At 52.7% G+C, this 22,447-nt stretch overlaps 1 protein-coding gene and 1 long non-coding RNA gene across 4 annotated transcripts in view; one reads left to right on the forward strand and one right to left on the reverse strand.

Annotated features, from left to right (window-relative positions):
* Nucleotides 1-6,469: 6,469 nt before the first annotated feature.
* LOC139041064 (uncharacterized) lies at nucleotides 6,470-12,139 on the reverse strand. Its single transcript, XR_011495587.1, has 4 exons — nucleotides 11,410-12,139; nucleotides 11,281-11,326; nucleotides 7,421-8,307; nucleotides 6,470-6,716 (listed from the first exon to the last, which is right to left on the reverse strand). It is a non-coding gene; the product is annotated as an uncharacterized lncRNA (long non-coding RNA).
* Nucleotides 12,140-12,395: 256 nt separating this feature from the next.
* Nucleotides 12,396-22,447, forward strand: part of CHST3 (carbohydrate sulfotransferase 3) — a 38,363-nt gene continuing 28,311 nt past the window's right edge. For 2 of the 3 annotated variants that reach the window (XR_011495586.1, XM_044756792.2), the window contains exon 1: nucleotides 12,396-13,015. The gene's annotated coding sequence lies outside the window, so the exon portion shown is untranslated. Of the gene's footprint in view, nucleotides 13,016-17,293; nucleotides 19,353-22,447 lie in introns of those variants that run through there. The other variant, XM_070489794.1, reaches the window with a different exon arrangement.

A 22,447-nucleotide genomic window follows, 5' to 3' on the forward strand; every position in this document is an offset into this window, starting at 1 on the left:
GTCTCGTTCGCAATCTCTCTCCACTGTGTGGTCCAGTGCTTGGCACAGAGGAGATACTAGTCGAATATTTGAAGAGTGTAGGACCAGCTTCAGGTGTGTGGTCTATGCAGCCTCAGAGGACCCTGGGCTTAAAAGGGCCCTGCAATTGGTTTTATGTTCTGCTGCTGCTGTCTTAAAGTTCTTAATAATTTGTGAACAAATGTTCGTATATGTTTATTTTTCACTGAGCCCCACAAATCATGGAGCCAGTCCTGAATGGGTGAATGAATGAATAAATGAATAAATGAATGAACGAGTGCCTTAGTGCCTTTGAATATGGCTATTTCCTCTGCCCCAAAGGTCTTGTCCCCTATTCACCAGTGATGCCTACTCAAGTCTTATTCAGTTAGGGTCCTGGCACCCTTAGGTGGCTTTCATGGAAGGACAGAGATGTGGGCAGGGTTGGGGGAACCAACGTGGGATGGGGAAGCACCCAGGGACTAGCACAGGCAGGAAGCTTCACGGCCTGAAGGGCAAGAAGAGGAGGTGGTGCTACTGAGCCAGTGAGAGCTGGAACCAGGAAGAGGGGCCACTGGAGGGGCTGTGGGAGGAGGGCATGCCCTGAAGCATCCGCCCCTCCTTCCTCCTCTTGCTGGTGCCTCCCACAGGCTGAGCCCCACAGGAAGCCAGAGGGCAGGGCTCCAGGTGATGCAGACGTAGAGGTCCATCCCTCGGGGCGCAGACCAGGCTGAGAAGGGCAGAGAATGGATGGGGTGGTGAAGGGGGCAAACAGAATCACCACAAACCCTATGTTAAGCATCGTTCCCCTGCAAAGACTTTTGTGATGACCTTGAAGAGCAAGAGATGTTTCCTCCTCTGTCTCTCACATAATGACAGTCGTAATAAGCACCACCACACTGTGCCAGGCACTATGCTAAGTACCTATGCCACAGAGTCTACTATTGGCCCAGCTTACAGATGAGGAAACTGAGGAGCAGAAAGATCCCACAGCCAACAGTTGGCAGAACTGGCATCTGAGCTCTCCTGACTCTCACCGGTTGCCTTGCTCTGAAGTAGTTAGTGCAGGCCTGTCTTGACACCAGCACGCAAGCTCCCCAAGCAGGGACAGTGACTCAGGTTTGCCTCTGTCTCCCCAGCACCGAGCAAAGGGCTGGACATGTAATGGGTGCCTGGCAAATATTTATTGAATAAACGAATGAAAGGATGATTGTAAATTGCAAAGCTCTTTTCCAACATATGATCATTATTTCTTCTTTCTCCTTTTTTCTTTACCCTTGACTCCTCCCCAGTAATTAAGCCTGTCTTGGTGGCTCTATTTCCCCCACACTCCGAAAGGCTTTGGAACCCTGAGGTCACGAAGGGTGGAGGTGCAGGACCACTGCTCCCAAGAGACAGCTTGGTATAATGGCCAAGAATGCAATCTTCAGAGCCAGACCATGTGGGTTTGAATCCTGGCTCTGCGGTTGACTAGTGGGTGGCCTCTGTGAGCATCAGTTTTCTCACACGTAAAATGGGGATAATAGTGGTGGTGATGATATTAATGATGGTCGTGTATCAGACAACCACTTCAGATGCTCTGGGCCTCTACTGTCATGCATTCTAACCACTGCAGTAGCAGCCAGCTCTGCATGGACTGTGACCAGCTTCACTGGGGTGTAACCTGTCAGCGCCTGGCCTCGCGTCCATGCTGCATGCCTCTGGCCTCCTGTCCTGAGGCTTCTCGGAGGCAGTCGAAGCAGCAGGGCTCTGCTTGGTGTCTACTCCTGCATAACCAAGAAGTGTGTGTGTATGAGGGAGAGTTAAAGACCGTTGGGGTGGACATTGGCCAATGGGAGGCAGGAGCTGGTGGACAAATTCTTCCTCCTTTTCCCCTGGTCCACCTGTCCTGAGGTGCATTTTACACACCTTTTGAAGACACTTGCAGGAGACAGAGTGTCATTCAATGGCACCTCGTGGAGGCCAGCTGATCACCAGCCTCCTTCCCTGCTTCTGGCTCATCCCTCCCTCCCGCTCCCTGGGCTCACTCTTCCTAACCAAGGTTAAGAAGGTTTCCGACCTAAGATTTTGCCTCAGGCTTTGCTTTCCAGGATCTAAGGAAGCTAAGACAGCCACGACCTTCCTGTAGGGGTTTGTGAGAAGGTGAATCCAGCTCATCACTGTAGAGTGCTGAGACCAGGGACTGGCACCAAGGGGCTCCTCCCTCTCCCTTCCCACATCCAATCAGTCTGAGGCCGGCTCACTTCACCTTCCAAATAAATCTGGACTAGGTCCACCTCTCCCCACCCCCACGGCCACCACCTGCTCCTCACCTGGACCCTAACTGGGTGCTAACTCTAGCCTTCCCCTGCCGAGCCCTTCTCTACTCTGCATCCACAGTGACCTTACGAAGGTCACGGGTCGTGCCTCTCTTCTGCTTTAACTCCTGCCATTTCTCCCCATTGCGCCTTAAAATTGTTCAAGCTCCTTAGCGTGGCGAGACCCAGGCTCCTCTCTGACCATGCCCACTCCAACCTGGACTCCAGGCAGTTCTCCCTTCCCTTTGACTCTTCACTTGCATCATCTCTACCTGGAGCGGTCTCTGCATGTCTCACTTGTCTCTTCAGCTGGCTGACATCAAGTATCAGCAGAAACAGGGAGTCTTTCATTGAACTTTTTTTTTTTTTTTTTGCTGAGGAAGATTTGTCCTGAGCTAACATCTGTTGCCAATCTTCCTCTATTTTGTTTGTGGGTCACCATCACAGCATGGATGCTGACAAGTGGTATAGGTCCGTGCCCGGGAACCAAACCCAGGCCACCTAAATGGAGTATGCCAAACTTAACCACTAGCCATGGGAGTGGCCCCTCATTGAACTTTTCATTGAAGAAATTTTCAAGTACATACAAAACAGAATGAATGCTATAATGAATCCAGTGTACCCATCACCCAGCTTGAACTGACTTGAATTACCAATAAACAGCCAATCTTGTTTCGTCTACATGTACCCCACCACTCCTTCCTCCTCTTCAGATTATTTGGAAGGAAACCCACACATTATGTGTATCATTTCATGTGCAACTATTTCACTGTGTGCCTCTACGAAATAAAGACTTTTTTATAAAAACAGTACCACAGTATCATTATCACATCTATAAAATTTAACAATAGCTCCCCAAATCATCAAATATGCCATGAGAGTTCATGTTCCACCAATAATTTAAAAAAAAAATTTTAAATACAGTTTGTTTGTTTGAATTGGGATCCAAATAAAGTCCGTACTTTAAAATTCATTTTTCCCCCCTTCAATCTCTTTTAATTTATATTTCCCTTCCATCTCTTCTCTTTTTCTTGTAATTTTTATTTGGTTGTTGTTGAAAAACTTGTGCCTTTTGTTTGCAGAATTTTTCACTCTCTGATTTATGTCAATTTTGATGGTATCATTTCAACAATGTTTCTTTGTCCCTTGTACTTCCTTAAGTTAATTGTTAAATTCTAGCTTGATCAGTTTCAAGATCATTTCTTCTCCATCCTCTCCTCTTCCTCCTCTTCCTCCCCCTCTTTCTTCTGCTTCTGCTGCTTCTTTTTTGGCAAGACCATTTAACAAGTGATGTTTTGTTCTTCCATCAGGAGATGCAGGACACCTGAAGATCTCTCTTTTTGTGGTATTAGCAGCCACAGAAGACCATTGCCTGGATCCCTTAAGACATTAAGCTTAAAAATAGTGATATTTTAATTGACTGATTCTTCCTTTCTTTCTTTCTTTTTTTTTTTTTTGAGGAAGATTAGCCCTGAGCTAACTACTGCCAATCCTCCTCTTTTTGCTGAGCAAGACTGGCCCTGAGCTAACATCCATGCCCATCTTGCACTACTTTATATGTGGGATGCCTACACAGCGTGGCTTTGCCAAGCGATGCCATGTCCGCAACCCAGAATCCGAATCGGTGAACCCCGGGCTGCTGAGAAGTGGAAAGTGCGAACTTAACCGCTGTGCCACCGCGCTGGCCCCATCTTCCTTTCTTTACTAGCTGGGATATTTCATAAGACTTAATTTCAATGGTTCATGAATCTTTTTTGGTTTTCTGTGCCTGTTCTCTAGTGGATTATCCAGAAAGGGCTCCAGGGAGCAATATTTCTTGGGTTCTTCCGTGTTCACAACAGTTTGACTTTTATCCTTGAAGGTCAGTGTCACTCAGTACAGAATCCTTGGTTCACATGTCCTGAAATATGTCATTAGCCTGTCTTCTGGCATAAAGCATTGTTTTTCCTTCTTTTATGACCAATTTGGTCTTTTTGCTTGAATTCTCTCTATTTTTTTTTCTTTAAAGCCCAATAGTTTCCCTCAACTTAAGTCTCAAGGTTGACTCAGCAGGTGCACAGCATGCCTCTTCAAATGAAGTTTCAGGCCATTCTCCTTGAATCCTAGTTCTTCGCTATTTGCTCTGTTCTGCTGTTTTGGTTTCCTTCAGGGCTCTTCGTGGATTCCTGTTACGTGTATGTCGAACCTTCTTTTCCACATGTTGTGTCTATCCCTTAACTCCTGAATCTTTTTATCTCTTTATTTTATTTCTATATGTTAAAATACCCTCCATTCTCTCTTATTTTTCTCTTAAAATATTATCTATTATGGTTATTCTCTCTTGTTTCTTCTCTTTTCATCTTCATTTCTGAAATGATCTCTTATTCTTTTATATTAAGTTATTTTCTGACTTTTTATCATTGCTCTTTCCAAAATTTCCTTATTTTTCCCCCAGTTACCTTATTCCTGAGTTTATCTAATTCTGATTTACGTCATTTCATAACTTCTATCATTCTTTAAATTCCTCTGCATTTGTTTTGAAATACTAAGTTACAGTTTTCATCTTTGTGGATGTTTCCCCGGCATGCTTTCATTATTTGTAGGAATGTTATTTCACTCCTTATTCTCCCTTTTCTTATAATTTTACACAGGATTCAACCTTGATGCTTCTTTTTAAAGTAAAGTGAATTTTCCAGTACTTTTAGGAGACATGGGGCGAGTAAGGGTAGTTTTCTAGCTTCATGGCTCTTGGGGTCCTTATTCTGTTGAGTCTAATTACTATTGCTGCATAACAAACCAGCCCAAATTTAGTGTATAAAGCACCAACTGTTTGATTGTATTCTCAGATTCTGTGGGTCGGGCATTCAGAAAAAGTACAGTGAGGATGCCACGTCTCTGAATCATGACACCTGGAGCCTCAGCTGGACAACTGAGTGCAGGTGATTGATAACTGGGGGCTGGGGTCACCGAAGGCCCATTCACACATATGCCTGGTGGGGGTTCCGAGATGTCTGCTGAAATATCTACACGTGATCTCCATGTGGCTTGTGGAGCTTCCTCAGAGCATGGAGGTTGATTTCCAAGAGCGAAGCTCTTAAGAAAAAAGGTGGACAGGCGTGGCATTTGAGCAGTCTTGGAAGTCACCTGGCCTTTGCTTCCAGTGTACTCTATTGGTTAAGCCAGTTACAAAGTTATACCATTTAAAGGGACAAATGTCAAGGTCACATTGTAAGAAGAGCATGTGGGATGAGGGGATAATTTTTTTTTTAATTGAGTTATTGATAGGTTACAATCTTGTGAAATTTCAGTTGTACATTAATGTCTGTCAGTCATGTTGTAGGTGCACCACTTCACCCTTTGTGCCCACCCCCACCCCACCTTTCCCCTGGTAGCCACTAATCTGTTCTTGGTCCATAGTTTTAAATTCCTCATATGAGTGGAGTCATACACAGATTATCTTTCTCTCGCTGGCTTATTTCACTTAACATAATTCTCTCAAGGTCCAGGGGATGAGGGGATAATTTTTTGCAGTCATCTTTGGAAAATAAAATCAGCCCCAGTGATTATATATATTCATACGTATATATACACATATATATGTACACATACATGTGTGTATATTCATATAATACACACTCAAACACACGTGACTTTTTACTTGCTGAGAGTCCTCCAAGTCTGCTTTCACCTGGAGCTTCTCTCTCTTTGTGCTTAGTGCACCTGTCCTGATCAGTTTAGATTCTACTCTCAAAATCCCAGTGTGGGACCCTGTCATGAAAGAGAGCTCCAGTCTATTAGTTTCAAGAGTTTATAGGGGAAGCACAGCGAGTTTATAGGGCCCAGATGGCTCCAGCACCATCAGACCTCATTGCAGAGTGCTCCCCTGGCACTCACACGCAAATTAGATTCTGCAGAATTATTCTTCAGTTTCAGCTGCTCTAGAATTGGCTTGCCGTACTTTTGGTACTTGGAGATTTGGGTATTTACCTGTTCTCAGGACCATCAAAAGCCCACTTGTCTTCCTTCTGCTTCCTCCCACACAGATACTGATATCACATGGATCTAGTAACTGCCCATGGTTTGTCCCCAACCCAAAAGTATTTTGGGCTTGTGGGTAAAACTTGTCACCTAGTTTTGTTGTAGATGTTGTCTGTGGATCTTCTGATTTTTTTTTTATCCTAGGTGTTTTGTTTTATTTTGGGGGGTGTATTAGTCTGTTAGGGCTGTCATAACAAAACACCACAGGCTGGGGGACTGAAACAGCAGAAGTTTATTTTCTCACAGTTCTGGAAGCTGGAAGTCCAAGATCAAGGAGCTGTCACGGTCGGTTTCTGGTGAGACCTCTCTTCCTGGTTTATGGACAGGTGCCTTCTCACTCTGTCCTCACACGGGCTTTCCTGGGCGAGCATTCAGGGGCGGGGATTTCTGGTGTCTCTTCTTCTTCTAAAGATGCCACTCTTGTCAGATTAGGGCCCCAGCCTTATGATCTTATTCAACTTTAATTACATCCTTAAAGGCCCTATCTCCAAAAACAGTCACTTTAGAGGTTAAGGCTTCAACATACGAATTTTGGGAGGACACCATTCAGCCCATAATAGGGGGAATTTGGGGCAAGGCAAAAACTACATTCTGCCGTCTTCCCAGAGTGAGAGAGGCTCTGGCTCCTGTTCATAGGGGCCAGTCACCCAGGACAGGAGCGGAGTGGAGAAGGGTGGGGAGCACTCTGGAGGGTGAAGGGAAGATGTCTAGCACGTGACAAAGGCCCTCCGTGGCTGGACTCCTGCCTACGTCTCCCCCTCATCAACTCCTGACACCTGCCACCTTCCCCATTATGCTGTGGCAAACGGCTTCCCATTTCCCGGCACACACTGTCCTGTTTCTGGTCTCCTCACCTTTCTCATACAGTCGTGACTGCCTGTGATGTCCTTCCTCACTTCCCTACCCACATCCTTCTATCTCAACCAAGTGCGCCTGTTTAGTGTACCCTCTAGCATTGACCTCGGCATCTCCTTCTCCAGAAAGTCTTCCCAGATGTCCAGCAGGCTACAGGGATGCACCTCCATTCTCCCATAGTTCTCGTGCGTGCACACACACGTGCACACCCACACACTCCCGTGCCACCGCCCACACCTCCTCATGGCACTTACCTCATTGCACTGTAATTGTCTTTATGACGCCCCACCAGACAGTGAGCTCTCTGAGGACCAGGGCTGTGCAGCAGACTGGATCTCTGCTCTCAGTTCTTCACTTCCGTCTCAGAACTCGCTCTCTGTGCCGTCACCATGGCTTCGTGGTGGGTAGAGTAGACTTCTCCGCCTTAACAATGTTAGGCTTGGGCCTGGGATTTGCTCTGGCCAGCGAGGTCTGCAGAGGCTTTAAATGTGCTCAGCTCGGCTCCCGCACCCTTGCGATCTACCTTGAGAACAGCGTGTCCTAGGGTAGCCGCTGGTTGAAGCAGAATGTGGGGACATAAAGAGTAGATCTGAACCCAATCCAAAGGCTGGACCCAAGCCCAGCCAACCCATGGCCTGAAACAGAACCCTGCTGACCCACCGACTGTGAACGAGGGACATGACGACTTGCTGTAGACCGCCGGGGCCGGCAGCCTGCTTCTTTTGTGGCATTGTTGCAGCAGTGGCTGACCGGGACATTGCTCATCCTCATGTTCCAAGCCCAGCACAGTCCTGGGCCAAAACACGTTCGTTAAACACACTCTGATTGAACGCCTTTGTGGTGCGGGTCCAGCCAGGTCCCCACACCTCCCGGGACCTCTGCTACCTCTTCTTTTCCAACAGATTACATGAAATAACGTCAATATAGCTCCTCATACTTTGTGCTAAATAAGTCACATTTTTCTTCTTCCTTCTCCACCCTTTGACATCTTTAAGTGAGCTCTTAGGTTAAACTTATCAGGAGGCAGGGGCTGGGCCAGTGGCATAGTGGTTAAGTTCACGTGCTCCGCTTCGGCGGCCGAGGGTTCATGAGTTCGGATCCTGGGTGTGGACCTATACACCACTCATCAAGCCATGTTGTGCTGGTGTCCCACATACAAAATAAAGAAAGATTGGTATAGAGGTTAGCTCAGGGACAATCTTCCTCACCAAAAAAAAAAAAAAAAATTTATCGGGGGCAGAAGAAGCTCAGATGAGGTAGGACAGTGGCAAGAGCGAAGATCTCGCCACTCAACTCTAGGCTGTTGAGCCTTTGGGCCTTTTAACCTCTAGCTAGGGGAGCCTCCTTATATTCTTCCTCTGCCCCTCCTCCTGTGTCCTCAGGATTCTTCCCTCAGTCACTGCCAACTAGCTTTCCTTGCACAGAGAAGAGGATTAGCCCCAGATCCCACAAATGGTTCAGCATGCAGCTGGGCTCCTTCAGAGGAGGGACAGCTTACACCCCCTCCCTCTTGGAAGCTGCCAGCTATGTAAGAAGTCTGTCTACCCTGAAACGACCATGCTGTAAGGCAGCCCAAGCTGGCCACGTGGGGAAAGAAGGCCATGCTGAGGAGCACCCAGGTGCCACGCATGGGAATGAAGCCTTCTTGGACTTTCCAGCCCAGCCCAACCCAGTTGCCAGCTGAATGCATTAGAATGAGCACCCTCAGTTGACACCATCTGGAACAGAGGAACCTTCCAGATGAATCCAATCAACCCACAAAATTGTGAGAAGTAGTAATACATTTTTGTTGTGTTGTTATTAAGCTCTGAGGTGGTTTGTTACATAATAGATAAATGAAACTCTCTCTTTCTCTACAATATATATAATATGTGTTATATATAACGCTTATTTTTATTATTATTTCTGAACCATTTAAGAGGAAGGGGCAGAAATCATGACCCTAAATACTTTGGTGTGTATCTCTAATGAACCAAACATCATCTTACAAAACATACAGCTATCAAACTCAGGAAATTTAACATTGACCCAATATTATTATTCATCAGTCCCTATTAGTGTTTTGCCAGCTGTCTAAATAATGTCTCTCAGAGTAATTTTTTTTTGGTTCTGGGATCCAGTTCAGGATGACACATTGCATTTAGTGGTTGTATTAGTTATATACAGCTGCATAACAAGTTACCCCAAAATTTCATGGCTGAAAACAACAACTGTTATCATCTCACAGTGTCATTGGCTCAGGAATCTGGATGCAGCTCAGCTGGGCTCTTTGGCTCAGTGTCGCCTGAGGCTGCAATCCAGGTGTCCCAGGGCTACAATGATCTCAAGGTTCACCGGGTGGGATCCCTTCCAGGCTCATTCAGCGATGTTGGCAGAATGCAGGTCATTGCAGCCTGTTGGCCTGAGGGCCTTGGTTCCTGGCTGGCTGTTGGCCAGAGGCCTCCCTCAGTTCCTTGAAACATAGACCTCTCCACAGGACAGCTCACGAGGTGGCAACTCTCTTTGTCAGAGCAAGCGAGCTGAGAAGAGCCAGAGAGAATGCTAGCAAGACGGAAGGAAGTCACGGAAGTCAGGATCTTGTGTAACCTAAACTGCAGGGCTTTGTAATCTCAGAAGTGACACTCCATCACCTTTGCTGTAATCTGTTCATTACAAGCAAGGCACAGGTCCAGGCACACTCAAGGGGAGGGGATTACACGAGAGTGTGCACACCAGGAGGAGAGGTGTCACTGGGGACCATCTTAGAAGTCTGCCTTCCACAGTGCTCATGTCTCTTTAGTCTCTTCTAATCTAGAATGATTTCTTAGATTTTCTCTTTGTTTTTCGTGTCACTGACATTTTAAATATTACAGGCCAGCTGTTTGTAAATGTCCCTAAGTTTGGGTTTGTCTGGTGTTTCCTCATGATTAGATTCAGGTGCTACATTTTTTGGCTCAACATTGCGTCCTTTAAGAACATCGCATCAGGAGGGACATGATGTGGGTGTGCCCCATTATTAATAACCTTAACTTGGATTGCTCGTTAAAATGGAGCTCAGGCTCCCACATTCTTAACCTCTCAGCAATTCTGCCTCTGGCCTGGAAAGTTCTTTCAATTGTTCAAACAGAGTAAAAAAACTGACACCAGTTCTTTTGGCAGAGCAATGTGTGGGAAGAAGTTGAGCCTGGAAACTATTTGGGGATGAAAATTCCCAATGTCCTGGATCAGACCTTTACCTGATACCTCTCATTTGCACCCAAGACACCCTCACTGGAGGCCCAAATATTGGCTTCACGCCGGCCCGAAGCTTGGGGAAGGAATACTTTTTGCACTTCTGTTTCTTTCATTGCCGGTCCCTTCACTTGGAAGCCCTAGTCCCAGCGCTACCTTCTTTTCTGCCGGCAGAACTCCAGCTCAGCTCCCAAGCCCAGTTCTGGGGTCTTCAGCTCCGGGAACAAGGCTGCAGCATTGCACAATTCCAGGGACCAACAGTCACATCATGATCCTTGTGCCTGGCACCCCCTGGAGTTGTGTGAGCCTGTGCTCTTGTTCTGGAGACACACATCCCCTGCCCCGGCCCCCAACCGCCTCACCTCACCTAGCACATTGTATCACTAGTATTTATTTAGACATAGGTCTGTCTTCTCTAAACAGAAGGTGGGACCAAGGCTTGTTTACCTCTGTGGGCACCAGTATCCACTGTGTGCTCAGCAGGTACTGGGTGAACATAGGAATTTCTCAGTGACTACTCACACTCCCCTCTCCACCCCCCACCTCCACAGCACAGAGTCCCATTCTCTATAATCTGGTGGTGACACAGTTCTAGGTTTCAGCCTTTGTATCCCCTCAGGTGCATCACAAAATTCTGGCAACAAAATTCAAGACTCCATATGTCCAACAGGAAGGCCTCCCGTATAAGGCCAGCAGGTGCAGTTAAATGCTGCTTCTTGACAGGTTTGTGAGGCTGCAACCGAGACCCTCCCTTCTGAGAAGAGGTGATGGAGTCTGCAGGAACCCACAGTGGGGCGAAATACCTGCTCTGAAAACCAGTTGGAGAGTGGGGAGCCGAGTGTGGGGGGGGGGGTGGCAGTGCAGCCAGGGCTGCAGGAGATACAGAGGGATTCAGGGAGCTTACCTAGGAGGTGAACCAGGCTCTGAATTCTCACCAAATCTCTGGTCCCCTACAGCAGGTCACAGAACTGTTAGTGACAGAACTGAAGCACCCGGTAGGGTTTCTCTGCTAAGAGAGACACCAAAGTCTCACCTTGCAGTCCAGAGTTCTCTGCCCAGGCAGCCCTGTGAGCTTCAGCTGATCTGGACCGCGGTAATGAGCAGGGACCTCTGACTTCCCCCATCTGTGAGGACAGCCCCTGGGAAGGTCTGGGTCACATGCAGTTCTGTTTGGGTTCTCACCTATAAATGTTGAGAATGAGGAGGCAGGGCAAGTGCAGATGTTGAGGTTTCTGCTTTTTTGGATTTTCCTATTTCTCCTTTACAGGAAATGACTTATTGTGTCAAAACCCTATACTATCCCATTAAATGCCAGGACCACTGTCTTAGAGAGGCCTGAATTAGCTCACGCCGCTAAGCGTTGGGAAGACTCAGAAGAACACCTTGTCAGCCAGAATCCAGGCCTGTGAGGCGCGGGCATCACCAGGATTCGGGCAAGTAACAGGGAGCCTCGATGTGTGTTCCGGTTCCCGCTCTTTACCACGCTCCTGGTGAAGCTAGCCTTGTACCTCCGGGCCGGCGCTCCCCAGCTGGGCGCTGCCCCACGAGCGGGAGGCCACCGGGTCACTCGTCCGGCAGCCGCCCCCGCCCCCTCCAGGTGCCAGCTGCCCGGGAGGGTCGGAAGATAATGCGAAGCGGCTCCGGCTGGCCCGCACCGACCCTACTTCCTTCTCGTTCTCGAGTCTCACATTGGGCAGCCTGGACTGGCGGCGCGAGAAGGCACAGAAGGGCGAGTGGGCGACCTGTGACCGCCCAGGGAGGGGATGCTGTGGTCTTTGGAAGCCGGAGAACCATCATTTGGACCCCTCCTGCCCAGCCCCGAGGCGGGGGCGGGCAGATCCTCCCCAGGGCAGAGATGGCTAAGAGCCCGGGCAGCCAGAGTCTCCCTGGGGAGTGACAGGACGGGAGGCTGGTTAAGGCTTGGTGAGGATCTTTACGCTACCTTTCCCCCAACCTACCCACCCAGGAGCCGGGAGCTCCTCCCAGCCTCTCTGGAGAATCCGAGTGGCCCCGAGTCCCCAGGGAGGGGCGGGCCGAGGTGCAGAGCCTGGAACAAAGGCCCACAGAGGGGTCCTGGAGAGCGCGGCTCCCCGGGGGCGGGGAGGGCCCTCTCCCCCTCCCCCTCAGCTCCTCCCTCTCCTCCCCTTCTCGCACGCAGAGGCTGGGCCGGCGCGCAGCCCGAGCTGCGCCAACTTCGCCAACGGTTCCCAAGTTGCTGGGCGCGCCGGGGTGGGAGCCGGGTGGGGTGAGGAAGAAGAGGAGGAGGAGGGCTCCCCAGGCGCCTTGGACGCTGTTCAGAAACCCGCCGCTGCTGCGGGCCGTTCCCCGGCTCGGCCCGAGCCGGGAGGGCGCCAGACAGGACCGCTCGCTCGCTCGCTCGCCGCGCCGGACGGCGCCCGCCTGGCGCCTCTTCCCTCCCGGCGTGCGAACCGGCCGGGCCGCGCCTCCCTCCTTCGTCCTCTCCCGCGGCCGCCCCCTGGAGGGCGCGGAGCGCGGGCAGCGAGGGAGCCGGAGCCCCGGAGCCGCTTCTGCCGGGTTCTGCCGAGAGGAGGGCAAAGTTGCGAGCGGATGCTGGCGGCGCCGGACTCCAGCCGCGGAGAGTCGGATCCGCCCCCGCCGGAGGAGCCTCGGCGGCCGGGGTGAGTGGGGCGCCAGCGTCCCGGAACCGCCTCCGGGGCCTGGGGGAGGCCGCGCAGCCGTGCGCCCCCCACCTTCCCCGTCCGGACGCGCGCGCCAAACTTTGGAGGAAGAGGGGCCGAAACCGAGGGTTGGAGAGGGAGTTCCCGGCTCGGGGAAAACTCCACAACCCCCAGACTTACTGCACCCAGATTCACAACTGCCGGGTACACGCGGTTCATCACTCGAGCCACAGACACACCACGCACACGCCACACCGACCAGGCACACGCCGCAGACCGAAATTTACAGTCCCGGGAGCGCGGAGTTTGGGAGCTTTAGACCAAGGTTGTCCTCCTGCCCTCCAATAAACCCACGGTCTTTGTCTGATGCCCCCGCAACCCCCCAGTGAGGAGCCCCCAAAGCGCGACGGGCAAGGGAGGGGCTGCCTTGTCTTTGGAAAGTCGTGGCCCGGATCCCGGGGCCGAAGAGTGGGGAGGGGAAAGCAGACGTTGCAGTCGGTTCTCAGGGTTCATCAGGAGCGAGTTGGTGTGGAAACTCGGTGTCTGGCTGATGTGTCTGGGTGTGCGCAGCCCTTCCGGAGGCGAGGCCGGGAGCAGGGGAGGGAGTGATTCGTAAACTCAGACCGGCGAGCCGGGGTCTGTGAGCAGAGTGGAAAAGGCTGGCAGGCCGCTGCTGTGCTGGACAGCTGGGTGTTGGCAGTGACAGGGCCTGCGAGGGAGGCACAGACCCTACCCCCCAGTCGATGTGCTTCCTCAGAGGGACTTCCAGGGAGACGGGCTGAGGAGATGCAGCCCTGAGTGTGTATGTGTAAGAAACCAGCGCGGTCCTGACGCCTTATTTATTTTCCTTGCACCTGAAGTTGTGTTTGCTTTCGGATGCCCTGGTATCCTGGGGCCAAGGATGTGTCAAGGATTGTCCTGGACCTAGCACAGTGCCTGGCACATGGCGGGCACTCAACAAATAGTTGTTTGCTGAGTAATAACACCAATAATTAATATTCTGTAAGGACACACTGTGCGCCAAGCCTGGTGGGCCTCAGCCGGATTGGAATTGGTCTTCCTGCAGAGGAGGGGACCCTGAGTGGCTCCAGGGAGCCCTGCCTGATCGGTTTGGAGAAGTGACCCAAGCAGCATGTTCCCCTGTGCCCTGTGGGCTGGCACCAGTGACTTGAGTCTCATCGTTGGCCTCTGCTCCCCTAAGAGGGGCAGCACGAAAGTCCATTTCTGCATCTAGCTAAGCTGGGCGTGGTGTGGGGTGTTTCCTCCTGGCTCCTGTGGTCCTGGCTGGAGATGAGTCTCAGGAAGAGTCTAGGGGCTGTGTCCTCCAGCAGGGACTTGGCTCCGTGGTGGCAGCAGGTGGAGGGGCAGTCACAGCCCCGATGCTGAGCATCGGGTGGGTGTCTCTGTGCCAGCTGGCATGAGCTTCCCAAGAAGCAGGAACGTCACATGTTCCCGGACGGGAAGTGCAGGCAGTCTTAGGAATGGTTGCCTCCTGGCATGGGATTGAGAGTGTGCAGGGACGTGGGGGCCACCTGCCATACAATCGCAAAGAAATGTGTCATTCCCCACCCTTGCCCCTTTGTGACTAGGTTCAGTGTGCATTTCAAGCTTCTAAATGGCCTTAATGCTGAAGTTAGCAAAGTACATGGGCAGCACCCAGAACTGTGGCCCCAGGTGGGAGAGGGAGCGATCTGGGCTTGGCCACCCCCAATTTCAGGTAGAATGCTGTAGCCAGTCTCTTCCCAATATCACCTTTCCACCTTAATAATGTCTTCTGTGAGTCAAGAGCTCTACATACATTATCTCGTTAAGCCCTTACATCCCTATGAGTTTAACATTTTATCACCATTTTACAGATTAGGAAACTGAGGTTCAGGAAATTTAAGTGACTTATTTGAGGTCACCCAGCTGGTGAGGGACAAAGCCAGGATCTGAACCTGGACAGTCTGACTCTGGAGCCCGTGCTGTCTCCACCATGCCAGGCTGTCTCTAAGGTCCCTACTTGTTCTCCACAGCAGCAGGGAAGTGACACTGCTGCCCTTCTCGCATCGCCCTGGGCCTCTGACTGCAGTCCTCTTTTTCCACACACTCCGCTCAGCCTGGGCCTGAGTGTGGGCCACAGGAGTCAATGCCTGGGGCACCAGGCTGCCAGAGCTTCCCTGCCCATCTGGAGTCAGGGAACAGTGGTGGATTGGGAGTGACTGGAGGGAGATGTTGCAGTGATTCCAGGAGAGAGGACTCTCTGCTCGTCTGAGAAGTGGAGACAAAGCTACCTCTTGTGAACCCAGATTCACAAGTTTGGGTTTGGGAGAAATTGCCAGATAAACATTCTCAAATGGATCCCTGTATTCCACCCGGCTCACCTGGTCCCTAGCTTACGCATTCTCACACATGCCCCATAGAGGGACAGTGGTTATCATCCCCACTTTACGGATGAGGAAATGAGGCTCAGAGAGGTGCAGTGGATGCGCAAGGTCAGGAAGCCAAGGAACTGCCAGCCATGCTGCCTTCAGAACACCCCTGCAGGCACTTTGGGGCAGGCGAGTGTTCAGTCTGGTTGGTATTCTGTGCTCCCCCAAGGGCTGAGAGGTGTTACCCCTGTTGGGGTAGGGTCTTCACTGCTCTGCCCACCCCCCTCTCTGCCCTAAGAGCCTCTGACATAGGTGTCCATAGTATAGGAAAAGCTGGCAACCTTAAAAGGAAGCAAGGAGCAGAGGATGAGCACTGCCGGGCCAGCGCCTGTCCACCTCCCACAGGAGGCCCACCTTGGTGGGTTCTGAGAGCCTTCACAGTGCTGAGCTGCAAAGATATTGCAGCCCTCTCCCCCATACTGTGGAGTGGACTTGCTGTCCAGGATGGAAGTTGGGAGACTGGGTGTGGGGAGAAGCTGCCTATCCCTGCCCGAGAGACGGGGACGGTTTGTCCTTTCCCCCTGGCTCTGTCCCAGTGTCTGACACGTGTGGGTACTTGGGGACGTTGTCAGATGATGGGTGAAGTCCAGGGAGGGGCTGTGAGTGCCTCTTCTGAGAAGTGGTAACACAGGGGAGCCAAGGGAATCTTAGCCGGGAGGAGCCACCCAGAGAGGTCTCTGCCCTTAGTGGAGTCACGCAGGAGGAAAGGAAAACAGCTCTCATTTTCATTCGTTAAACAGAAATGCTTGTCACCTTTTCTTCTCTGATGCCTGAACAGGTGACAGAATGCTGCTCATCCTGCCCTGAGTGCATGCATTCCACAGCTGGGCTTTGGGCTGCTTGGCAGGCTGGACAGTTTGTGCTGTGCTTGAAGGCAGACACATGCAGCCTTGGTCTCCACTGCCCCGAATCTGGCGGGCAGCTCCTGCACTCCCCTGCCCACTCCCCCCCCCCCCCACTCCCCTGCCAGCATGGAGGGAGGGGGCAGGCCATGAGAGCCCCTGAGCACCAGTGCCTTCATGTCCCTGCTTCTATGCTGCTCCCCTCCACAGCCCCCACCCCACAGATGGCTGTGTGCTGAGGGGCTGTGAGTTTCTCGGGACCCTGGGAAATTGATCATTGGGGTTCCGGAGGACTCTCTGAAAAGGACTTGGAGGAAAAGTGTGGAAAATAAATAAGCCAGCTCCCAGCTCAGTCTCTCCTGAATGCCGCAAGTAAACAGCCCTCTCTGAGGAGGCCGGCCTGGGAAGCTCGGTTTGGCCTCCCATGGTTACACCTGGCTCACTGGCTGCCTTCACTAGCTCCCTCCTTCCTGCCCTCTCTGTCCAGCCCTCCTCCTTGACTTTGGAACCTCAAAACTCAGGGAACACAGCCACTGCTGGCCTGTTCTTGTGCTGTGGGACAGATGCTGGCAGCTGGGGACAGGAGGAGCATGTGGGAGAAAAGACTGCACGCAGGGGACAGCAGCTCAGGCCCATTCCCGCTGCGTCTGAGTAAGTCTCCCAGCCTCGGCCCTGCTCAGGGAGGCAGAGGGTGGCCTCTCATTGGTGAATTTGACTTTGATAACGGAGAATGGTGGGGCTTTTCCCAGTTTTGTGGTGTCTGAGGAAGCTTTGTGTCTTAAAGATCGGTTTTGGGGCCGGCCCAGTGGCGCAGTGGTTGAGTTTGCACGTTCTGCTTGTCGGTGGCCTGGGGTTCGCCGGTTCAGATCTCGGGTCCGCTTGGCACTGCTTGGCAAGCCATGCTGTGGTAGGTGTCCCACATATAAAGTAGAGGAAGATGGGCATGGATGTTAGCTCAGGGCCAGTCTTCCTCAGCAAAAAGAGGAGGATTGGCAGCAGTTAGCTCATGACTAATCTTCCTCAAAAAAAAAAAAGATCGCCTTAGAGTGGATGGCCCAAGGCTAATTTTCCCCTGTTGTGTCCCCCTGAGGGACTCACATGTGAAGAAACCCTCAAAAAGCATGCAGTTATGTGGTAGGGCTTCCCGCACTAACGAGAATGGCCGGTTCTTTGCTTCTGACCGGAGTCACACCAGCTTAGGGTGCTGGTGGCGTAAGTTCTCACTGACCAGTGGTCTCCGGAAGCTCCAGCACTGCTGTAAGTTACTGTGTCTGTGGGGTAGGAAGCAGATTCGTGATAACTTAATAACTTCAATTTATTCCGTTGACCCCCTCTAAAACCCAGCCCCCAGTGAGGAGGGAAGAACCAGGGCCCTAGGGTGGAGGCAGTTCCTTAGCAGGGTTGGCAGCCGAGGGCCCCATCTCAGACCCGGGGAGTGGCTGAGGGGCCTTCCCATTGTATGTGGCTGTGCTGTGCCGAGCTGGGCCGGCAGACCCCGCCTCTGGGATCTGGGGGCAGGCACTGCCAGAAGGCTCTGGGTCCTGCCTCCGGGTGAGGAGCCCCTTTGTCCTGTGCTGCCAGACTGCTGGGGGGGAACTTGGAGGGGTGCGCCCACCAGCTTGCAGCCTTGGTGGGAGGGAGACTACACACCAACATACTTACAGACCGTCACACACATTGTCCTGGGCCAAAATACACACGCTCATGCCCCCTCAAATACTTCAATAAACAGCCGGACACGTTACACACCAAAACAATGTTTGTAGGCACAAGTGCATGCACACATACACAGATACACAAACACTGGGACACAGTCATTACAAAAGGCAAACTACGTAATGGCTAAGAGACGTATGCTAAGGCCAGAGTGCCCGCGGTACTGCCTGGTAGCTATGTGGCTTTGGGCATGTTACTTAACCTCTCTGGGCCTTAGTTTTCTAATCGGTAAGAGGGATGGTAATAGATCAGAGGTAATTGGGCTGTAAATGAATTAACATGTGTGAGGAGTTTAGAAACGTGCCCATAGGTAGTGGGAGCTAGGTATGTGTTATAAATGTCATCTACCACATACTCTCTACCCCAGATATTCAGATCCAGGTGCACAAGACTTCTCAGAGAGGTACCCACAAATTTGTCAGCGAATGGGATCCATCACTTTGTCCTTTCTGAGCCCTAGTTCTCAGGATGTGTGGCATTCGCTGTACTAGACTCGAATTAGAATTTACTAGAAAGGGCGTTTCATCTCCCCTCAGGAAGCTCATTATTTTAGAACAACGTGGGCACTAACTCCCCCATAGAAGGAGGTAGTTCCTTTAGTACCAGGGGTTTTCGCAGGAGGTTCCATGGAGCCCCAGAGTTCGGCGGGCCTGATGGGAGGGGGCCTCCAGGCCTCTCCCCCACTTGTCTGTTCCACACATCAGGCTTCTGAGGAGTGTTCTGGCTCCTGCGAAGGCTCCCCAGCTCGGACGTGTGGAAGCCCCCTGTCCAGGGCGACCCGCGTTCCGCCCTGTGTGCGCACCCTGTCCACACCCACCCCGCCCCCGACACGGCACCCTGAGATTCAGCCGGGCCTCTCCCGCACTCTTCCCCGCTTCCCTCTTCCCCCTTCCTCTCCAGCTGCGTCACCATCTGCGGGATTCTGGAAAGTGCTAACTGTCTGAGCCAAGGCAGGGCTATCTGAGGAAATATTTTGACAACAAAGCGGGCCGCCCCCGCCGAGGCTGCGCCGATTCCGGCAGGGATCTCGCGGCCGGGTTAGGACGGACCCTAGGGCCCAGGTGGAGGCCTAGAGGCCGAGGCAGGAAGGGAGGTCGTGCTGGGGGAGTGGGGGGACAAAGAACCCAAACACTCCTGACCACAAAGCTCAGGCACCAGTCTTTTCTTCTGAAAGACGCTGGTTTTCTTTCGCTTTTCCTCCTCGGGCGTCGGCGGGAGCCCAGGCCTTGGCGCAGTGCTGGCCCTGCCCGGCCGGCGCCCTCGTGGGAAGCCTGGGGCTGGAACAGCGTCCTCGGCCCTGAACAGTCACTGGCCAGTCGGCGACCAGAAGCAACAGGCGGAGCAAGGCCGTATCTCAGAGCTATGAGGGTGAGGCCCGCCGAGCCCGCAGTCTGCCTCAAGTCAGCGCTCCTGGCCCCGCGTGACACCTGCCTGTGTGTCTGTCCTGCTGCAGCTGCAGCCCGCGAGGACGGCGGCACACAGGCACAGTCACTTCATAACCTTGACCGGTGTGTGCCACTGGGTTCTGGCGGCGAAGCTCTGGGGAGGCTGGCTTCCGGGGTAGCCCCAGCCCCTGCGCCCACTGCAAGTGGCAGGCTGACCTGCGCGGGGCACCCCTGGTGGTGCCACAGCCTCTTTCGCAGGGCTGGCCGACTGCTGACTGCTGCCCTCCCTTGGCAACGCCTGGACCTCAGGGAGTGTGTAGACAGCCGTGGGAGGGGTTTGAATTAGCAAGGAGAACTCTTAGCAAGGAGGAACTGGCAGATCCGGCCTCTGTCTCCCCGATGGTTGTTTCAACAAGACTGAAACCCCACCCTGGAGCAAGCGCCGAGCTGCTGGGGCTGCTGACCGGCTTCCCGGGGCCTGTGATCTTCCATGAATGTTCCCGCTGCCTCTTCTTTCATCAGCCCTCACCTGGTGCTTGAGGTTCCAAGTTCCAAACTGCCCTCCTTTCCCAGACGCATGTGTCCTGCTCTCTGTCGCCTTTCCGGCTGCCCAGAGCACTGTGTCCTTCCTTCTTCTCTTGTGGCCAGCTCCCATTCATCCTCAACCTCAGCTTGGATGTCACCTTCTGGAAGTCCAGTCAGTGGCCCTCCCTATGGCTACCTGCACGTTCCCGTCCCCACACTTACCCTGCTTAGCCACTGCTGGTTTCATGGCCTGTGGTCTCCACTGGGTAGTGACTCTGCAAGGCAGGACAGCATCTGCCTTGTTCACCTCTGCATCCCCAGTGCTTAGCACAGCCCCAGGCACGCAATGAGTGCCCACACCTGATTGTGGAACCATGAGTGACAGATGTGACACAGGGCCCCGGGAGGAAGGAGGCATGGATCTGCCCCTCCAGGAGCTGCTGGCTGGGGAGATGCAACCGTGCCCACCCTCCCAGCTAGGATGTCCTGTTAGGGAGTGATCTGTGTCTGGGCAGAGGTAGGGGGAGTCATGGTGAGTGGGAGGGGGCAGCCGATGTGGACCAGAGGCCTTGTATGGGCCAGGGAGGGAGTGGGAGAGTGGGACCTCTTGCCGTCAGTACCCTGCGGGTGCTGGGCTGGGATCCTGAGGATGGGCCTGAAACCCTCTGAGAGGTCACCTTGAATTAGGTGGCTGGTGGATGGCTGCACGTGGGCCCCACAGCTCAACCTCACCAGCAAGTGGTTCTCAGTCCTTTCCCCTTGGTGGATGGACATCCGTTCAGCCTCTACAGGGTTCAGCCCCAGCCCCCAGGCAGTGGAGACCCCCAGTGGCTGAGTCCCTTCCCCTGAGCAGAGAGAAGGAAGCCCATCTGGCAGGCGGCCTTCCTGGGGGCAGTTCAGCTGCAGCCCTCAAGCTTTCCACGCAGAAGCTGTGGGGCCCTGAGAGCTGAATTCTCCTCCACACCACCCGGGGAGCGCATCTGAGGGAGCTCCGGCCAGGGCAGCACTGTCATGCTGCTCATGCTGATGCAGCGCGAGGTGGGCTGGGGACAGCAGAAGGTGCCTCCAGGCTGGAAAACGAGAGGAGACTTGGTCACAATTAACCACCTTCAGGTCCAACTAGATGAGCCCACAAAGGTGGCTTCATGGAGGAGGTGGGCATTTCAGTGCAAGAAGGGAACCTGGGCAGATGCCCAGGGATGGGAGAGTTCAGATTGAATGCAGAGGATGGTGAGGAGTCCAGCTGGACTGAACTGTAATTTGTAGGATGTAAGAAGAGAGAGAAAGATATGAGGCAGGATGGAGTCCTGGTTGCATATGCAGGCTCCAGAGTCAGGCTGCCTGTGTGGGAAACCCAGCTCCCCACTTACTGGCTGTGTGATCGTGGCCAAGTTGCTTAACCTCTCTGTGCCTCAGTTTTCTCATCTGTAAAATGGAGATACTAATAGTACCCCCCCACTTGGGGGTGATATGAGAATAAAATGTGTCTCTGTACAAGTGCCTGGCACACAGTGATCATCAGGAAGAGTGAGCTATTATCCTTTTCTAAAAAAAATTCTGCTAGAAAAGTAAATTGAGGTCAGACAGACCATAGAGGCCCTTGAATGTCATACTTTCCATTGGCTACGCACCTGCTCTGTGCCAAGTACTTTACAGACATTCTCACAAAGCCCCGTACAACTCAGCAATGTTGTTAATGATGTCTGCATTTTACAGGTGAGGAAACTGAGGCTCAGAGAGGCAGAGTAACCCGTCCAAGGTCACTCAGCCAGGAGGAGTCAGAGGCAGTCGTGAAACCCAGTTATGTCTGGCACTTAGGTCTCCCCTCAACGTGGAGAGTGGAGAGAGAGGGCGGAGGCAGCATGGGCCGGTGCCCTGGGCTGGGGTTGCCGCCAGGAGCAGAGCGTAGATGCTGTAGCCGTGGGCCCCTGGGCAGGGAGGCCAGGACAAGTGCAGGCAAGCCGGAGGCGAGGGGATGAGGAGGCCGTGAGGCACAGCACACAGCTCGCGGTTCACGGCCCAGGGCGAGCCATGGAGTCAGTGTGGGAAAACCTGACCCTGCTGAGTCTCGCTGCTGCTGCCCACCTGCTGGGCTGCCCTTCACGGGCCTCCTGGTGACCTCCTGCCCAAAGTCCTTCCAGGGGACCCTCATACCCCAAGTAGCAGGGGCAGGGCGGCTCCCCAGCTTCCTGTCCTGGATTCCCCTCCCCAACTGCTGTCCTCACCTGACCACCCCTCCCCTCCCTGCCTGGGCCCCTGCCCCACCCCCACTCATAAACTCAGCTGAGGCAGGAGCTTCAGGGCAGGAGCCGTGATGGGCACGAAGAGCTCTGGGAAGGGCCTCTGGTTGGAAATCTGAGGAGGGGCAGCTCAGGAGCCTGTGCTGAGTGTTAGAGTTGCTTTTCCTTTGAGAATGGTGCCTGCTATTCTGTTGGAATCAGTTGAAAAAAGTAAAGTCTGGTTGAGCTGTGTGCCCAGCACTGTGCCAGGTCCCAGACGCCTTTGCCTTCCTGGATGGCATAGTTGAGTATCTGAGAGCTCTTTATGTACTAG

Source organism: Equus asinus, chromosome 2 (genome assembly GCF_041296235.1).
Source record: "Equus asinus isolate D_3611 breed Donkey chromosome 2, EquAss-T2T_v2, whole genome shotgun sequence".
NCBI lineage: Eukaryota > Metazoa > Chordata > Mammalia > Perissodactyla > Equidae > Equus > Equus asinus.